The sequence below is a fragment of the Amborella trichopoda genome, chromosome 2 (assembly GCF_054954075.1).
Source record: "Amborella trichopoda isolate Santa Cruz 75 chromosome 2, AtrichopodaSantaCruz75HAP2 v2.0, whole genome shotgun sequence".
NCBI classification, from domain to species: Eukaryota; Viridiplantae; Streptophyta; class Magnoliopsida; order Amborellales; family Amborellaceae; genus Amborella; species Amborella trichopoda.
This window is the reverse complement of record NC_142337.1, coordinates 63,330,539-63,349,310: the sequence shown is the minus strand read 5'-3', so window position 1 is coordinate 63,349,310 and position 18,772 is coordinate 63,330,539. Positions and strand designations below refer to the sequence as shown.

The window sequence follows — 18,772 nt, the reverse complement described above, 5'->3', positions numbered from 1 at the left end:
TATCTGATCTACTGTGGGAACCAATGGCCATAAAATATTCATCTTCCTTCAAATTTATCAACAACAAATGTGGTGGAGTGAATCAACAATGAAACAATTCATATTCATAATCATGGTCATCTAAACAAGCAGTAAGGAGACATATTAGAGTGTTAATACTACGTCCAATCTCTTTTCCCTATTATCAACCAGGCATAAGGGAGAGGGAGAGAGGCAACACAAATAAACTCTAAGGGATTGCAGATAGCAATAAACCAGGTCACCAGTCAATAAGAAATCCCCAATACAGAAAGTAAAATACTCAAAAAAGTACATTTGAGTACCATCTCAACTACAAAAGAGAGATTATAAAAAGAGCACTAGAATACCATCTCATCCAAGAGAGAGATAAAGTAGGCTGAAGAGAAAGGTTGAGAAGGGGAAAACATCATACCATCTCAATTCTTACATTCCTCAACTACAATAGTCCAAAAAACATAAAGAAAAATGCCACTTACAAACACAAATACCAGAAAGAAACCAACATTTTCTCCTAGTTCATCTCTCTCTATCTATATCTTGCTCACTATTACACAGTTGCGGCTACAATCATACCAGTCTTGCTAGCGTATGCAAAGACCCCCCCAACCTCAATCACAGGCCCCGCATCCCCAATCAGCTTGAGCTTATACTCTTTCCTAGTGGTGTGGTTGGTAGGTCGTCTCCTTTCCTTCTCCATCTCCACAATCACCAAATCCTTTGTACAACACTATTTGCAAAGCCTCTCCTCTGCGGATTCAAGGGGGTAAATTTCCCCAGTCGCCACCGAATTCCTGAAGAAGATGCGCGCATAGGACTCAGCCACCACAGCCTTGACACCTGCCGCACCTAGGGCAACAGGGGCATGCTCCCTCGATGAGCCACACCCAAAATTGATGCATGCAATGATGATGGCATAGCGGGACAAGGGCTACCCGGGTGCCACGAAGCGAGGGTACCGAGAAGGGAGCCCTACGAGCGCCAGGCTCCCCAGCTTCTCATACTCCTCTTGGTTCGAAGGAACGAGGGTCAGGTACTCCGCCAGGATGATCTGGTCTGCGTCGATGTTGTGGTCCAAGACAAAGCACTCGCCGTGAAATACTTTTTCTGATGCCTCGCCGCCTTCTAAGGCTGAGGAAGAAGAAGAAGAGGCAGCACAAAGAGTCAGATTGGGGGAGTGGTTGCAGCGACGTGAGAGAGAGGAGGAAGGCCAAGAGTAGCGGAGGGCGAGTAGAAGGCGGAGTGAGGCGGCGGGTTGGAGGGGAGGAGAAGCTAAAAGCGCATGGCAGCGGATGCGCGGCCTTTGATGGCATGGTTATTGCCATGTGTCTGTTTGACTGCCGCTTTACTGGTGAGAAAAACCTATAAGTGACCGGGCTCCTATTGTGTCATTGAGGTTTCAGTGAAGGGGAAAAAGTTTATGTACGCGCGAGGCTGTAAACAATCAAATTAGAGCGCACTTCAAAAATTTTATTAAAAGAGGTTGTTTTGATGGCCAAAAATTTCTCGAATTGATCATCTCGACTAGCTTTGGAAATAGTGCATTGTAATGTATTTTTGGAGTGTTAATTTTCAATATTTTCAAAGTTTTCATAGATCGGCTTGATCTACACTATTTTTTAAACTTTAAATTTTATAATTAGAGATAAAAATAATTTTTAAAGTCATTACAAAGATTTTTAGCATTGAAACCACATTTCTCCACACCATTTGAAAGTGTGTTTTACTTTGATTGTTTAAAGCCTCCACCTTGTGCAAACAATTAAGATAGGTCACAGGTTTTAGCGTTTCGGACATTAATGGTGTCTACTAGCTTCACTAGATAGAGAGGATCAAAAGGGGAACTTTAGAAAAATGTTACATCGAAAGGGAAGGAAAAAAAAAGATATTATCCATGATTGTCTAGAACCCACAGAAAGGGGACACAAAATGGTTATGATTGTCACCAGTGTAGTACAAGAAACCAGATGAAAAGAAAAATTGGAAAACTGTGAAATTTACCTGGAGTGCAGAGAAGAAAGCTTGAACGGTGGGATGAGGGGCAAGGTTTCTATAGAGACATGTTTATCAAAAAAAAAAAACAGCAAAATTACTTTTCCCTATAGAGAACAATATACCACAAAACAAAAGTATAATCCTTATTTGACCTGTTTATAAGAATGAATAAGAAAAAAAAGAAGACAGAAAGAAACAATCAAAGTTGAGAAGTTCCAAGGACATTGCTGGATAAAAATGCAAGCATTACACTTGTCACATGCTTAATATATTTCACTTAGGTCCCCTTTCATTATCTAGGTCATTTGAACTGCCAGTGTTCATGAAAACCCCAACCTTTTAACAAGCAATTCAAATCATTGTTGTGGTGGCATCTGCTGCTCCAACAAATGTTTTACTCATTGCTTTGGTTATTGGGCTCATATTGAAAGAAGAGAAGAAAAACTCTGTTTACTCATCAATCTTATCTAATGAATGGCCTTATGACCAATTTTTCATGAGAAGTCGCATTCATTTGTTGCTTTTTCAGTATTTTTATCTCTTTGTTTTGTAAAGACTTTGCTGAAATCATTGTTGGAACGACTCAAAAAAGTAAATCCCAGAAGTTGAAAAGCAAAGAACCAATATGATAAACTCCAGCTAGAAAGGAACAAATCAAATAACCATAGATCAGTAATACCATAGATCAGTAACCGAAATATTGAAAATATTGAATAAGAAGGAATTGAAATAACCAAAACGGATCAAATAACCAAGAACCAAAAAACATAAACAGAAACCAACTCAAAATATATCAGGCTGCCATCTACCTCTATTTGAATCCAGCCAGAAATGATCAAGTCCAATAACGATATATCAATAACATACATAATTTGAATCCAGCCACAAAGGATCAAATCAAATAACCATAGATTAGTAACAAAAATAATTTGAATCCAGCCAGAAAGGATCAAATCAAATAACCATAGATCAGTAACATAAATATTGAATAAGAAGGAATTAAAATAACCAAAACAGACCAAATAACCCAGAAACACAAACCTCTTATACAAGTTGAAACCAACTCAACTCAAAATATATCAGGCTGCCATTCTATTTATTCAAAACAGACAAACTAAAGTCACCGAATCCTTATTTGGCCACTTCACAAAAATGAACAAGAAAAAAAAAAAAAAACGAAAGTGAACAACAAGAACCTCTAATCACCAAGTACAATCGCCTTTCCCCTTTAACACATGACCCAACAAAGGAACCACCTTTGTTGGAAACCACCAACATTTAAGCCAAACCCCAAGAAAACCAATTTTCCCTCTCCTTCCTAACTCCCCACATGTACCAAACAGAAAGAGAAAACACAAAAGCATGCACTAAAGAATACCAAATCCCTACTTTATGTCAAAAAAAAAAAAAAGGGAATTCCAAACCCCTGCTGAACACAACACTAAAAACAAGTAGTCCAACTCAAGAGGCCAAAAACTACAATAAGCCCATTAATGGAGATGTAAATGTATGGCATACAAAGAGATGCAAGTCTCAATTCCTACAGCAAAAACACAAAACAAACCCCGAATATCGCTGCCCTTAAAAATCTCTTCACTCTAGAGAGGAACCTACATTCACCATATCATGTCAGCAAGAAATCCACATCTACCACATCAATAAAAGACAATAGGAAGGTAGGAAAAGGAAGGCCAAATCAGCTTGAATGGTCATGAAATAAAGGCAACTAGACTGCACAACCCTGCCACTCTGAATGCCTGACATTCCCCATCCTCCTCACTGCTCAAAAATTAGTAATGCTCATCACAAGGTCGATCAATTCCCATTAATTCCTTTAATAAAATGCTCGTAGCTTGATTTGTTTCCCTTATCGTTACTTGTCCATATCATTTCTTTGGTGCAGATCACATTCTATAAAGTTTTGGACTTCATCTCAAATTTTAATACACATGCTGCAAATTAACTCAAAATATGCCAAGAAGAAAAACATGAAACAAATTTCACGAGAGCGAGTCACTTTGCTTTAACCGATGTTTGAAAATGGGGCTCAGGAGAAGGAACTCACCCCCAACTCAGGTGAATCTTAATCAACTCATCAAAGTCTATGCTGAGTAACCCAATGAGCCAAATAAACACAAAAAAAATAGAAACATTTGCGAAAAATCAAAAAAAAAAAACCAGAGAGAGAAAAATCTGATCGTATAAGAAAAAAATCGTGGGATCCACTTTCACCATGTTCGGAACCTAGAGAAACAATCAGAGAGCAAAAAAAACATGGGATAAAGAAAAAACCAGAGAGAAAAAAATCTAAGGGTGAGAAAAAACTAAGATGTACCTTTGTGAGGAGGCTCGTAGCTGCAAAAAGAAGGGGCAAGATGGTCTCTTCTCTATGGTTAGGGCTGTCGGGCCACGCAAATACCTCGGGCCCTGGGGCCATCTCTTTCTCTATAAAAGGGGGCTGAAATTTGTTTCTTCTCTAAATCTACACTCACGTCTTCGTCTCTCTCTAGTTACTTACTGACTTTATTTTTAACAATTTTTTTCATTTTTCATCTTTTGGCCCCAATTGGGCTCATCCACAAGCCAGAGCCCAAGTATTAAACCTAGCACTAGACAATTTTTGACAAGTCCAAAATTGACAAACTTAAAGATGTATTTTAAGGATAAATTGATTTTTTGGATTGACAAAAGTTACATTTTTCGATAAACGAAAAACGTTATATAAGGTAGAGGTCGCAATTAGGTGACTTGAAACAATACTTTTGCAGTGAGCTAATAGTTGAATAATATTACATATTATACAATAGTAAAAAAACTGTTCAAAAGTAGTACGATCGATTATGAGAGAATAAAACAAAAAAAAGTAAACGTCACAAATTGGAATTTAAAAAAATAAATAGTAAAAATATATTAAAAATAACATGTAAGCAAAACGGTTGAAGCAATGTGTCGTGACTCGCTTGAGGCCACTCAAGCTCAAGCGAGTAACTTGGTCTTGCACTATGGCAAGGCTGAGTTTCCTCAAGTTGGATTGATAACACTCGGACATAAAAAAAATATACAAATCTAATAAATTGCAAATTTTTTAAAATTTTATATATATGATTGGGATGTATTTGGCAAATATGGATGAGTGTTTTATTTCTATAATAGTTAGCTCTATATTTTCCGATGTTCAAAAAGTCAACCAATTTTTTAAAATCACTCGACTAACTTGGAGTCGGTCACTGACCGATCCCATCTCTTTCTCAAGAAAGAGATCCAAGGGAAAGAGAGAGAAAGATCAAGAAAATAAAAGCTCAATAGCATACCTCAAGATGAATAATACAGAGAAAATCAGAGCTCTTTGCTTCCTCCTCTGTCTTCTTGGACCCTAAAGTGTGATAGAGAAGAGAAATTTACAGTACTCAATGGCAAGGATTAGAGCTCAAGAAGAGATGAGTAAACTCTATCGAGAGCTGAGTCGTAAAGGGTAAGATTTTGAAACTTTCACATGAATGGTCTAGATTCGTTGTTGGAAGGGACTCATTTTGACCATATCTAGGGTTCAAATTGAACTTTTTTTTTTTAGATTGATTATTGAGATGAAAAACGTGTGTGTAAAATTTTGGGTCATACAAATACCACAAACATGATTTTTTAGAAGCGTGATTGCATCATATTATGATACAACCGTTGCATGAAATCACTACTCTTTTTTTATATATATATATATATATATATATATATATATATATATATATATATATATATATATATATATATACCTTATGTGTTTGTACAGATGGAGAACCTAAGGCTAATGTTAATAAGTTGAAGTGGAAGAAGCCGGCAATAAAAACTTATCGTAAATTTTTCTTTTTGTTACAATTTTTAGGACATGGTTTCTATAAGTCCATGTGGAAATGAATCCCTTCTTAAAAATCTATTTTTAGTATGGATTTTTTAACCCAATTTTTAAGAACATATAATCTCAAAGATTATGAATATCGAAAAATAAATGCCACAATGACGTATCAATTCCTATTGATAATCAGGCGGGGTGAACATTCAATCCACCACAGCCGTAAAGTTGGACCGTTGGTTTTCACGTTCTTTTTGAATGGACTACCTATGGGCATCCATCTTTCAAATGGATGCTTTATATCTCGGGGGACGTAAAGGTAGAAATGCTTCCCCGGACACGTGAAACAATTTTTCTTTTAAGAATTATGCCTCTTAAACTATTTTAGAAAATTTTAGAATGTTTGTAGATCGCTTCCCTATACTTGGGCTCCAAAACTTCTCTCAGGCCGCAGAGGAAACATCTGCATTGTGCTCACCAAGTAGATTCGAAGAACCAAATCCATTTTTATTTGCGAAAAGTACTTCCTTATCTTTTTATTTGACATTTATTATGTGATTGTCCAAAAATATGCGATATTTATGTGGAGGTCCTAGTCACCTGAATTTTTATTTTTATTTTTATTTTTTACCTTTACCCCGAGCCCGATGTTTTAAACATCGTACTGCACATTAATTTTTTTTATTTTTTTTTTAATTTTATGACCACCTTAAACCTTATTGAGGTCTAAATGCAGTCCTTAAACCTTCAAAAAATGAGATCTAAATGCATTCTGGTGTTAAAAACATCATACCGCTTTAAACCTTCAAAAAATGAGGTCTAAATACAGTCCAATATTAAAAATATTGGATAACCTTAAACCATCAAAAAATGAAGTCTAAATTGGCAATTGATATTGGGCTAATTTGTCAAAAAAAAAAATTTAATTTCGAGGGGCCTGTTGTTCTAAGTAATAACAGCCTATTTTTGGTGCTTTTCGTTATAATAGTTTAAAAAATCAGTATGGATGTAAATTTCCCTATTATTATTTTGTTTTTGAATGGTTCCACTTCACCATCCGGTTTTCTAGTTAAAAAAAGGAAAAATTTACTAACCGCAAAATTTTACCAGAATTATGCTCCAATCCATATTTTCTGAAATTTTATATTGAGGTCTCCCTTTCGTTTATTTCTATTCCAGTTTTGTTGTTGATCCAGTATTGCAAATGTCAAACCTTTTTTTCTTTTATTTTTTTGGTTTATGGGGAAACCCGATGCTCTAAATATTGGACCAACCCATTTTTGGGGTGATCTGGTATTGGAAACGTGGGCAATGATTTCATGCAACGGTTGTATCATAGTATAATGCAACGACACTTTTAGAAAATCACGTTTGTGGTATTTGTATGACCCAAAATTTTACACACACACTGTCTTCATCTCAATAATCATCCAATTTTTTTTTTTTTCAATTCAAACTCTAGATATGGTAAAAAATAGTCCCCTCCAACAACGAATCTAGATCATTCATTTGGTAAATTTCAATATCTTAGCCTTTACATGCTCAAAATCATTTTTATCTTTTTTAAACATTGTTCATCTAATCATAATAAAGCCATCTAAAAAAATTGGTAAAAAAAAAAAATCTTCTAAAGCCTAGATCTAAGCATCTCACAAAAATGGACGGTCTATGTTAATTGGGCTAAAAAAATACTTTATAGATTGCGTTTTCAAATTTTTATTTTTTGTGATTGTTCATTAGAATGAAAAGAACATATATTTCAACATTTGAATCAAATAAATAGCCCTAACATGAAGGTTGTTGCATCATAATATGAAACAACCATTGCATGAAATCATTGGCTTGAAAACATTGAATTGTCTTATGCTTAGCATTTCCTTTAAATTATATTGGTTCGATACCTTAAAATCATTATACTTTTAACATTAAAATATATAATTAATTGGGCCCCGACCACACCCCACTATTTATGGCCAAAATAAAAAAATCTCTTCATGACTAAAAGTGCGGGAACCACTCGAGTAACCTACAAGGCGTTATTAGATTGAAACTATAAAGTTTTAAAAGGAAAAGTGTACAAATTACTTTTGGCACAAAGGAGTCATAAGCATTTTTGTCCGTCAGATTTCAAATCGGTTGGTTCTAAGAGTAACATTGACTAGATTTAAAGTTCAAAAAAATACTTCTCGAACTTAATGGTACACCCCAAGACCTCCAATTTGATATCTAATGATTATAAATAAGAGTGACCTCGTTGTACCGAAGATAAATGGTCTCATAGTATTAGTGTTCAAAAGAATGAGTCAGACCGACAAGTTGGTCATGGCCCAAACTGATTAGTTAGACTGATCCCGACTAAATCGGCTGATTAGTGCCGGGTTTTTATTGACAAAGGTAATTTGGTTAAAAAATCCCCAAAAAATTGTAAAAAAATGTTGAAATTTTGCATGTATTGTCACATAAAATAACCTAAAAAAAAATTATAAACATAATTGGGTTTCAGAGAAAATTTATAAGCACTTGACGCAATACTTTTTTAGAACTAGTAATTGAAAGAGATTACACAGTACACAACAGTAAAAAAAAAACTGTTCAAAAGTAATAAGATTGATAATGAGGTTTCGCTATCAGGAATGACAGGGGAAAAATCAATGTAAAGCCTGGTAGAGTCTGTAGGGCAACAACAATACTTTCTTGCCAAGTAAAAATATTACCTTGTGAAGTTCCTAGGCCATAGTCATCTAGACTTTAAAATTGTCCATGCTTCTCGCCTCCTTGACATGTGTTTTGCCCCTGATCGTCTTTGTCATCGTCCTAAATAATTAGCCTAACATGCCTATCTAAAGAGAGAGAGAGAGGTTGAGGTTGGGGTAGGCCCCTGCTCCAAACGAGAGAGAGAGAGAGGTTGGGGCGCAGCCCCTTCCAAAGAGAGAGATGGGGCTCCTTTCCCCAACTTGAGAGAGAGAAAGGTGGAGAGACTTATTGTGTAGAGGAAAGAGAGAGAGACTAGTCTGTTGCTACTACAGATATGTGGAGGAAAGAAATAAAAACTGACTTATTGCTTGTGCAGAGAGCTTGGGGGTCTTATAGACCCCTAAAATACAAAAATCTCCAATTACATGTTGGACATTCTCTTCATTGTCTCTTCCCAACATTGAGAAAATGGGCAATAATAGAGCCCAGAACATTGTGAAAAAATAGTATAGACTTTCAAAGAAAAGATAGTAGAGGCTTGTAAAAAGCCTACCCTATAAGACTGCATTAATCCACCGGTCTTTATAGCAAATCATCGAATAGTGCATAAATCGGCCGATTTTTGCCAATTAGTACCGATTTGTACAATAAATTGGCCTATTATTGCACCGTAAAAAAATTACATACAACATAACCTTTGGAAACGAGCCAACTCGGGATTGGCCAATGACTGACTCCAAGTTAGTCGGGTGATTTTGAAAAACTGGCCAACTTTTTTATCATTGGAAAATATAGAGATAATTATAGAAACAAAACCCTCACCCATATTTGGCAAATACATCCCAGTCATATATATATAAATTATAAAAAATTTCAATTTGTTAGATTTGTAATTGTTTTTTATGTCCATGTGTTATCCACCCAACTTGAGGAAACTTAGCCTTGCCATAGTGCAAGGCCAAGTTACTCGCTTAAGCTCAAGTGGCCTCAGGCGAGTCACGGCACATTGCTTTAGCCATTTGCTTACATCTCCTCTTCAATATATTTTTACCATTTATTTTCTTAAATTCCAATTCTTCACATTTACTTTTCTTTGATTTGTTTTCCTATCGTCGATTTTACTAGTTTTGAGCAGTTTGTTTACTATTGTATAATATGTAATCTCATTCAATTACTAGTTCACTGCAAAAGTATTGCTTCAAGTCACCCAATTGTGACCTCTACCCTATAAAAAAAAATTTATTTATGGAAAAATATTACTTTTGTCATCCAAATAATCAATTTATCCTCAAAATACATCTTTGAGTTGGTGAGTTTTGGACTCGTCGAAAATTGTCTAGTGCTAGGTTTAGTACTTGGGCTCTGGCTTGTGTATGAACCCAACTGGGGCTAAAAGAGGAAAATTAGAAAAATTTGTTAAAAATAAAGTCAGTGAATACCTAGAGAGAGATGAAGACATGAGTGTAGATTCCCAGCCCCTTTAGGTGAAAAAAGAGAAGGAAGAGAGGGACCCAGGGAAAATATTCTCTCTTCCACAAACAAATATACACTTAGAAAGAGGGAGAGAAATGGAAAAGAGGCATATTTTTTTTTGCCTCCCTTCTAAAGAGAGAATAAAGATAAAATAGGGGGCAGATTTCAACCTCCCTATTTTAGACGAGGTCGCATACTGTGTTCCTTTGGGAGCATAGTTTACATCTTCTCCCTCCGTTAGATGGCCTACTTGGGAGGATTTTCTCAAAGTAAAATTTGGTTACCACCATGAGATCACTAGATGATTATTTTAAAAAAAAAAAATTAAAAAAATTGAGTTTTCTAGCACTTAGATCTCACCTTTAAAAATATGAGTGATGATCCTATGAGACCCTACCACACCCATGTGTGTAGGACCCCAAAGGATCACCATTAAATTTGGTGTAGATCACTCGAAAATTCAAGTCACACATCCATGTGATAACTTTTCTAGAGATTTGTGTCAAATTTAATGGTGATCCTTTGGGGTCCTACACGGGAGGGTCTCGTATGATCATCACTCTTAAAACATTAGAAAATTTTCACTCAATCTTGAGACATTGTTTTTTCAAGTGCTAAAGGGTGCAATGAGTAATTTTTTATTTATTAAGGTTATCCCCAAATTTTGGGTCCTACAACTAATTCTAAGTGGGGTTTTTTTTTTCTAAGAGCATAAATGCACAATAGAATATATTTTGGGATTTTAGAAAGAGAGATGAAATAAAGGGATCTCAGCCCATTTTAGTCGGTTCAAAATCTATTTATTTCCAAATAAGGGGCAGATTTCTATTTCCAATATTTAGTACGTGCAAAATCTATTTTTTGCATGCCGCACCCTGCCACGATGGTAACAACTGATCCTTTTCCTTAGTCGTAGATCTATCTCCTTAGCCCAAGGTCATTTTTCTTTCCAAATGCAACTGCAAACAACTAATTTTTTTTGAGCAAGTGCGAGAATGCTTTAAGGTAATAAAGGTTACAACAAAAGAAACATAACTAAAAAAAAGAGAAAAGAGAGTAACAAGGAGATGAAAAAGAAAGAAAAAAAACACAAGAGGAACAGGGAGAGGACCACCATCAATCCGGATGTGGCCCTGATGAAAAAGAAAGACAAAAAAACATAGAAGGAACAGGGAGAGGACCACCATCAATCCGGATGTGGCCCTGATGAAAAAGAAAGACAAAAAAACACAAAAGGAATAGGGAGGGGACCACCATCAATCCGGATGTGGCCCTTTTCGCCCGAAAGTCAATGTCGAGTTAAAACTTAGGGCCACGTGAAGAAAAATCACCTCACAATCCCTAAGAAGGACAAGGATTTTGTCAATAACAGTACTAAGCCTCTACGGAATAGAATTCGGATTAATGCACCATCTTATTATTAACTTTGCCAAGTCTGTTTCAATGATAACTCTATGGAAAGATTGGTTTAGTTTATATAACCCTATTTTCAGCGCCCAAAGCTCGATTTCATTAATTTCACAAGAGTGTATCCTTTCAAACTAAGACCACAACGTAATCTCATTGTGGTCTCGGAGAAGACCCCCACGCCAGAGAGTAATCCTTTAACACTGCCATCAAAATTTAGTTAACTACAAACAAATAATGTAATATATGCGGGTCATGGCCGAGAAGGATCGCTTTTCTTTGTCGATGGTAGTGCATATAATAATACAATGCATCTCAACTAAATAATAATCTTGTGCGTCTTATTTAAATAATCATCTACATGGTTTCCCTCTTTAAACTTCAAATTGACCAATGTCTGAAACTCAAAGGCTTTATTACCAATTGTCTTCCTCTTTTACAAGGATTTTGCAGTCTACTATAATATATCAAAACTATTATCAAAGCTTGTATGCTTTATATCACTCTACTTTTCTTGGTTTTCCTCTAATTTCTTGGCTTTCCCTTCATTAGGAGCATATAAACCCTCGTAAAATTAAGATATCTTCCATCTTTGATTGCAAAATTATCGAATCATTCCAATTAAGATTTATCATCCGACTTCTTGTACTCGGATCTATATCCACTTAAAAATATTTTATAATAAAAAATAAAGCACTTAATTACAAAAGAAAACCCGGGTTGTGATATAAGAAAGGTAAAAACAATAGGACAAATAAAATCCATTGAGCAATGGAAAAAATAAACTTCTCAGACCCTTTTTTCTTAGGCATGAGTTCCATTTTCTTTTTCTCTCTCTCTCGAAGGGGCCGTTTGGTTCCCTGGAAATGCGACTCGTGTGGAAATGTGTATCTTACAATTGGTATTTTCTGGAATTGGTATTTTTTAGAAGATGGGTGTATGCTGTTTGGATAGTATTTGGAAGAGATCTGGAAGATGCAGATTCACTGTTTGGATTGTTTAGAAGATTGTTTGGGTCGTTTTTCTTTTGGGCGGATCGCAAGCAACTAGTTCAATACAACTTGCCACAAAATTTTGAATTCCATCATTTCCACGAAATATCAATTCCACCAATTTCAGTGGAATTAACATTTCCAGCTATGTGACATAAAAGGTGGAAATGTAAATTCCCTTGAAAATGTCTATCTTTCCGTCAAAGAGCATCCAAACACAATTTTTAGACAGTTTTCCTTGATATGGGACTCCCTGAAATCAAAATCCAGGAAACCAAACGGGCTCAAAAGGACTTTATTAGGTGCTTGTTATTCTTCCCCTCTTTTTTTTTCTCCATCTCAAAACCACGTTCTCTATAACACACACAAAAAAAACAACAGTAAATCAAGCACCTTAATAACTAACGTGGCTCTTGCACCCTCTCTAATTCTAAATTTTTTATTTATTTCTAAACTGAAAAACAATCTCCACACAATGTCTTTCTAACAAGATTCTCCCCTTAAAGATTTGAGTACTACTTTTATAAAATAGGAAAAAAACACTTACAACTCACATGTGACTGGACCTCACATTACTCCCATGTCTCTCTAATAATACACCCCAATGACCCTCTATGGCATATCTTTCCTCCCAACCTTCAGCTGTACCTGGAAGGTATTGAAAATGAAACGAGGACCATAGTAAATCAATATCTTCACCTTAAGTAGAAAGAAAAAGCATCAAAATACATTTGCTAAATCACAATATACATACTATCTTCAAATAAAGACTAATATGCTCCAGCTATTACAGACCCACTAGATCTCAGATCAATATTTTTTTGCCATTTAGAAATTGGTCTTTATTTCTCCGGAACATTACAAATAACCCCAAAACTAGTCTTTCTATGCAATTACCCCCAACCAATTTTTTTTTTCACTTTTTACCTCGAATATACTTTCTTAGCGAATAAACCCCCAACCAAAAAAATATATAAAAAAGGTCTAAACGACCCTCCCTTACTTTTACCCATGCCTCTCTTCTCTTTCCCACGGAAAGGCGGTCCAGCGCATTCTTAGAGCGGTCTAGCAATGTAAAGTCGGTTTGGTAAATAACAGTGGCGGTTCGGCGCATTCTTAGGGCGGTCTGGCAGTGAAAAGTTGGTCTGGTAAATAACAGTGGCGGTCCGACAGTACAAGTGGCAGTCTGACAGTACAAGTGGCGGGCTGGCACTGACAAAGAATGGTCCAGCAATGCAGTCCGGCATTGCCAAAGAGCGGTCCGACAATAGGCCCATGCCATTCGGCAATAGGCCCATGCGATCCGACAACAAGCCCAAAGTGCAGTCCAATAATGTCAAAGAGCGGTCCGGCAGCCCATTTATGCCCACGTGAATGTCGGCCAAACTTAATTTTTTATGTACAAAAAAGAGTATTTTCGTTAAAAAAATGTGCATTTTTTTACTTGGGGGGTTATTTGCTAGAGAAGTATATTTTGGAGAAAAAAAGTGAAAAAAAGTTTGGTTGGGGGTAGCTAGCATATATTTGTGATTTTTCTCTTATTTTTTACCTCGAAACAGGGATCACTGCTTCCTAGCTTGAGACTGTAGGAACCGCAACTATTTGAGTTGATTTTACGTAACAAAATTTCAAAAAAAGAAAAAACAAAAGAACAGTCATGCTAACGAATAATTAAAAAAGAAAATGGAGCAATTAAGGCATTAAACGGAAGAGTTCTACGGACTATGTTGCATTTATTTATAGGCTGGCAACGGGCCGGTTGGCCCAGCTCCAAAAAACTAGGGCTTGGGCCGACACCAGGCCACCATGGCTCTAGGACAGGGCCAGGACGGGCCTTGGCCAAGCCGCAATAGGGCTGGCCCGGTTCAGCCCAGCTGACCCTTTTCTCTTATAGTTTTTCTTCTGCTTGCTTTTAACGTAATTGGCGCGGCCTTGCCCTGACAAAGTTAGGACCTCTTCAGTCCCGTCAGGATTGGGCCGGGCTCGAGCTGGTCGTGTAGGTATCAGGACTGAGCTAGGCCAGGGTTGGGAAGTATAATCGATTGATTTACATCAAGCAAAACACCTAGCATCCACCCGCCCCTAAGGCCCCTATTCCTCCTAATATGAATGGTGAGGACCAGAAGCCTTTGAGGGAGAGTGAAGATTAGGTGCCCCTGAAATATCCTTTTCCTTTACTCCCCCATCTGCATATATCGAGTGAAGCCATATGCTAGTTATTTATAATGCTACGTACAATAGGCATAATAATATCATGTGAGACCTTGAGATCACAAATCATTGTAGTGGACTAGATATGATAAGGAATCAATTCTCGTTGTTTGGCCAATTGTTTTTCTTACTTTTCTCTAAATAATCAATTATTCTTCTAACATAGCTCAAAACTATTGCATATTTAAAAATCGATTGAAGTCAAGCATATGATAGAGAAGATTCCTACAAAATTTGATGAAGCAAAAACTTCTTACTGAAAACATCCTCTTCATTATTTGCACTTAGTAATGGAGATGAGCCAATGTGCAAACCCTTTCGTGGTTTAGCACTTCTTTTTTTTTTTTTGGAGTAATTATGTGGAGAAGACAAGCCCCTACCAAGTTTTTTATATAGATTAGGGAATTAGCTTTCTTGAATGTATCAGTGGGTGGTATCAGCAGGATTGAAAACCACAACGTGGTAACCGAATATGGAGGTGCTACCACCATGACCCAACCCCTTTCCTAGTTTAGCACATTTAAGAGAAGCAAATGGCTAGAAAGGGCTTCACAGTAACGATTGCATTTTTTTCGATAGCATTTTCTCGAAGTTACCTGTCAATAAAGCAATAACTGTAGTATATGAATTTTAAAAAAATATAGATTAATCCAAAAGATCAATATTTGTGTAGTCAGCCCCATATAGTTGGAGAAAGTTTATGATGACGATGATAAGAGTAACCCGGAGCTTAACTAGTCCTAGTTGTTGTATCATCAGCCATTCTCGAAATACACATTATAGAAAGTGCTCCTTCTTATATGGATAAGCTATCACTTGGGCGCAACCTAAGTTTTTATGTCATAATTCTAATTCAGCCAATGATTTTCTTTCCTCTTATTTTCTTGTAAATAGGATATTAAGCGGTAGGTAATCTTCTAATATGGAATTATGGATAATATGATGCACCATCATAATTAAAGCACTCACTTTGCAATAAATACAAAAAAATCAACTTTTTAGATTTTTATTTCTTTGGGTCAATTATAGGAACCCTTTTGATTCTTGTGGATAATTGCACATAAAATTAAGGATAGAGAAGGGCCTTTGTCCCTTCACTGTTTTGAATGAGAGGAATGTCAATGGGAATTACTTTTGTATTTTTGCACTTTATTCCAAAGCCCTTAAGTGATCAAGGGGCCAACCTATTTTTCACGTGGAAGCCATGATATCATCCAAGTGACAACCTAATGTCACTTGAAGATACCATGATACTTAATTTGGATCCGGTTTTTATGATCCCCCGACTCATAGTATTTTCATGTGGGCTCAGTTGAACACCCATTATTTGTATTGATCTTGGATCCAAATTTGTAGTAATCCATGATCTCCACTATAATGCTCATGAATGTAAAAACAAAATATAGAAATAAAATTTTAAAACATTTTTATTAGAATTTTTTCCTATCCATTGGATAGGGATCTTTAGCAGTGGATGTTCATCTTAAAGATGGACGTTTGTGATTGTACGGGCTAGCAAGTCCCCTTGACTCACAAAATTCTTTTTCATCTAATTTTTCTCTTTTTTTTTTTTTTTTTAAAGAAGTCATCTAGATTGCAAATTGTCCCCTTGATATCTACAACAGGATAATACTTTGCAGATTTTGAAATTAATGTATGATGCTTAAGTAGTGACAATTTCTTGTCCTTCTTTGAATTGGTTTCTTTTGAAATTATATATTCACATCTAATTGATATTTAATCAGGATCATTAAAGTCCTTGCTAATCGGGCCAGCCAAAAATTAAAATCATGCTAATTCAGCATACTATATGCCATGGCACCTCCCTTTCAATTGAAGATTTGGGTATAAATTTCATTTTTAATTATATATTAAAAGAAATATATACAAAAAGACTATTTACCTATAAAAAGATTTCAACATTACTCTTATCCGTTAGATTTCAAATGGGGTGGTTGTGGAGTATGTCTTCGACCTAACTCAAAAAAATAGATAAGTTACAAGAATGAATTCCCTATCATCTCTAGTATGATGAAATGCTTGTGATTACATGGTCCCACATAACAATGGCCATTGATGGCACTATAAGTAGTTGAGGTGTCCACACCTTTTCTAATTATGTAGAAAGGAACAAAGGAAGGAGAGATTTTCATGGCACCTCACCTTCACTCTCGCTCGATCTAAAGTCTAACTTTGAACTACCCAAATAAAAGAATTAAATATTTTGGTGGTTTAAAAGTTCCGACGTTCAAACTGGGATCGTGTATAACGCTATTTGAACGGCTAACTTTTGATCTGCCTAACGGCCTAGATTGAATTTGAACCGATCTAAAAATGAACAGTGATTTCGCCTATAGGTAAAATGAACGGTGATTTCGTTTACCATCATCACCATCAAAAGTTCATCGCACATTCACGATTGTCCGGTAGTGTTTCATTTTCATTTTTTTTTTCTATAAATCGGAAAGATCTAAAATTTGAAGCGAGTGTTCATAAAAAATAGGTGAATCTAAGAAAAATATGAAAGCAATATTTTACATTAAATAAATTGATCAAAATACCTTCGAAAATTTTTAGGGGTATTTTGGTCAAATAAAATTCACAAATTATTTTTTTTTATTTTTATTAGGTGCGCCTCACTAAGATGTACATATAGTCCAAATTTCAGATCATTCTGATTTGTAGAAAAAAAAAATGAAAAATAAAACACTACCAGACAATCGTGACCATGCGATGAACTTTTGATGGTGATGAGGGTAGACGAAATCACTGTTCATTTTCGCCTATAAGCGCCGAGAAGACTTTTTCTATATATATATATATATATATATATATATATATATATATATATATATATATATATATATATATATATATATATATATATATATATATATATATATATATATATATATATATATATATATATATATATACTAGAGTAATAACCCTTCAAAAAACAATCATTACTTTTTTTATTAAAAAATAATTTAAATAGTTATCCTTACCATTAAGCAATGGCAAATTTGAAATTTTCACAAAAGTACAATGGTATTTTGGAAGTTAGTGTCTTGAAAGTTAATTTGTAAAGTGCCATTGTCCTTTAATTAAAACTTCAATTTTACCTCTTATGGAGATGACAAAAGTACTTTTGTCTTCTAATAATATTTACAAAATTGCCCTACAAAAGTAATTTAAAAAAAAATAGACTATAAAATTAATAAATCCACCCTTCACAACTCTCTCTATCTTGAACCTTTGTAATTTAAAGGGTTGTAAAGTTTACAATATCCCTATATATATATATATATATATATATATATATATATGTGTGTGTGTGATTTCATGCAACGATTGTATAGTAGTATAATGCAACTATCTTAAAAAACCATGTTAAAGATTTCACAGTTTTTCTTTCAAGTGACAAGGAAATCACTAAAGATTTCACCATACCCCGTAATCTTTTATCTCTAAAGATTTCACCATACCCCTTCATCTCTAATCTAGCTTTTTTATTGACTTTTGACTATAAAAATTAGCCCCAACAAATCTTTTTATACTAGTTCATCTCAAAAACTTTTTTAACCCTCTTTTTCTCTTTCCACCCATTAAAAATGTTTTTGGGTTGAAATAGTATAAAAATATTTGTTGAGGCTAATTTTTATGATCAAAAGTCAATAAAAGAGTGAGATAAGAGATGAGGGGGGTATGGTGAAATCTTTAGGGGTTTTCTTATGCCGCTTGATCTTTTTCCCTTTCCACCTATTAAAAATATTTTTAGGTTGAAATAGTATAAAAAGATTTGTTGAGATTAATTTTTATAATCGAAAGTCAATAAAAGAGTAAGATAAGAGATGAGGAGGTATAGTGAAATCTTTTGGCGTTTTCTTATGCCGCATGAAAGAAAAACAACCCCTTGAAAGAAAAACGGAATGATGGTCTACCGTGAAATAATACGAGGAATTAGGGTTTTATACGAATTTTTCCCAATTTTTAGATGTACACATTTTTCATTCTAAAGAACAATTACAAAAAAGCCCAATTAATATAAGCCGTCCATTTTATTGAGATGGTTATGTATAGGCCTCATAAGGATTTTTTTATTCCCAAAATTTTTATATGGCGTCATCATCATTAG

At 35.2% G+C, this 18,772-nt stretch overlaps 1 pseudogene across 1 annotated transcript; it reads right to left on the bottom strand.

The window, feature by feature from the left end:
• Positions 1-410: 410 nt before the first annotated feature.
• Positions 411-4,520, bottom strand: LOC105421524 (3-isopropylmalate dehydratase small subunit 1-like; annotated as a pseudogene). The gene is made up of 3 exons (XR_016050094.1): positions 4,349-4,520; positions 2,020-2,068; positions 411-1,149 (listed from the first exon to the last, which is right to left on the bottom strand). The product of XR_016050094.1 is annotated as a 3-isopropylmalate dehydratase small subunit 1-like (transcript).
• Positions 4,521-18,772: the final 14,252 nt, after the last annotated feature.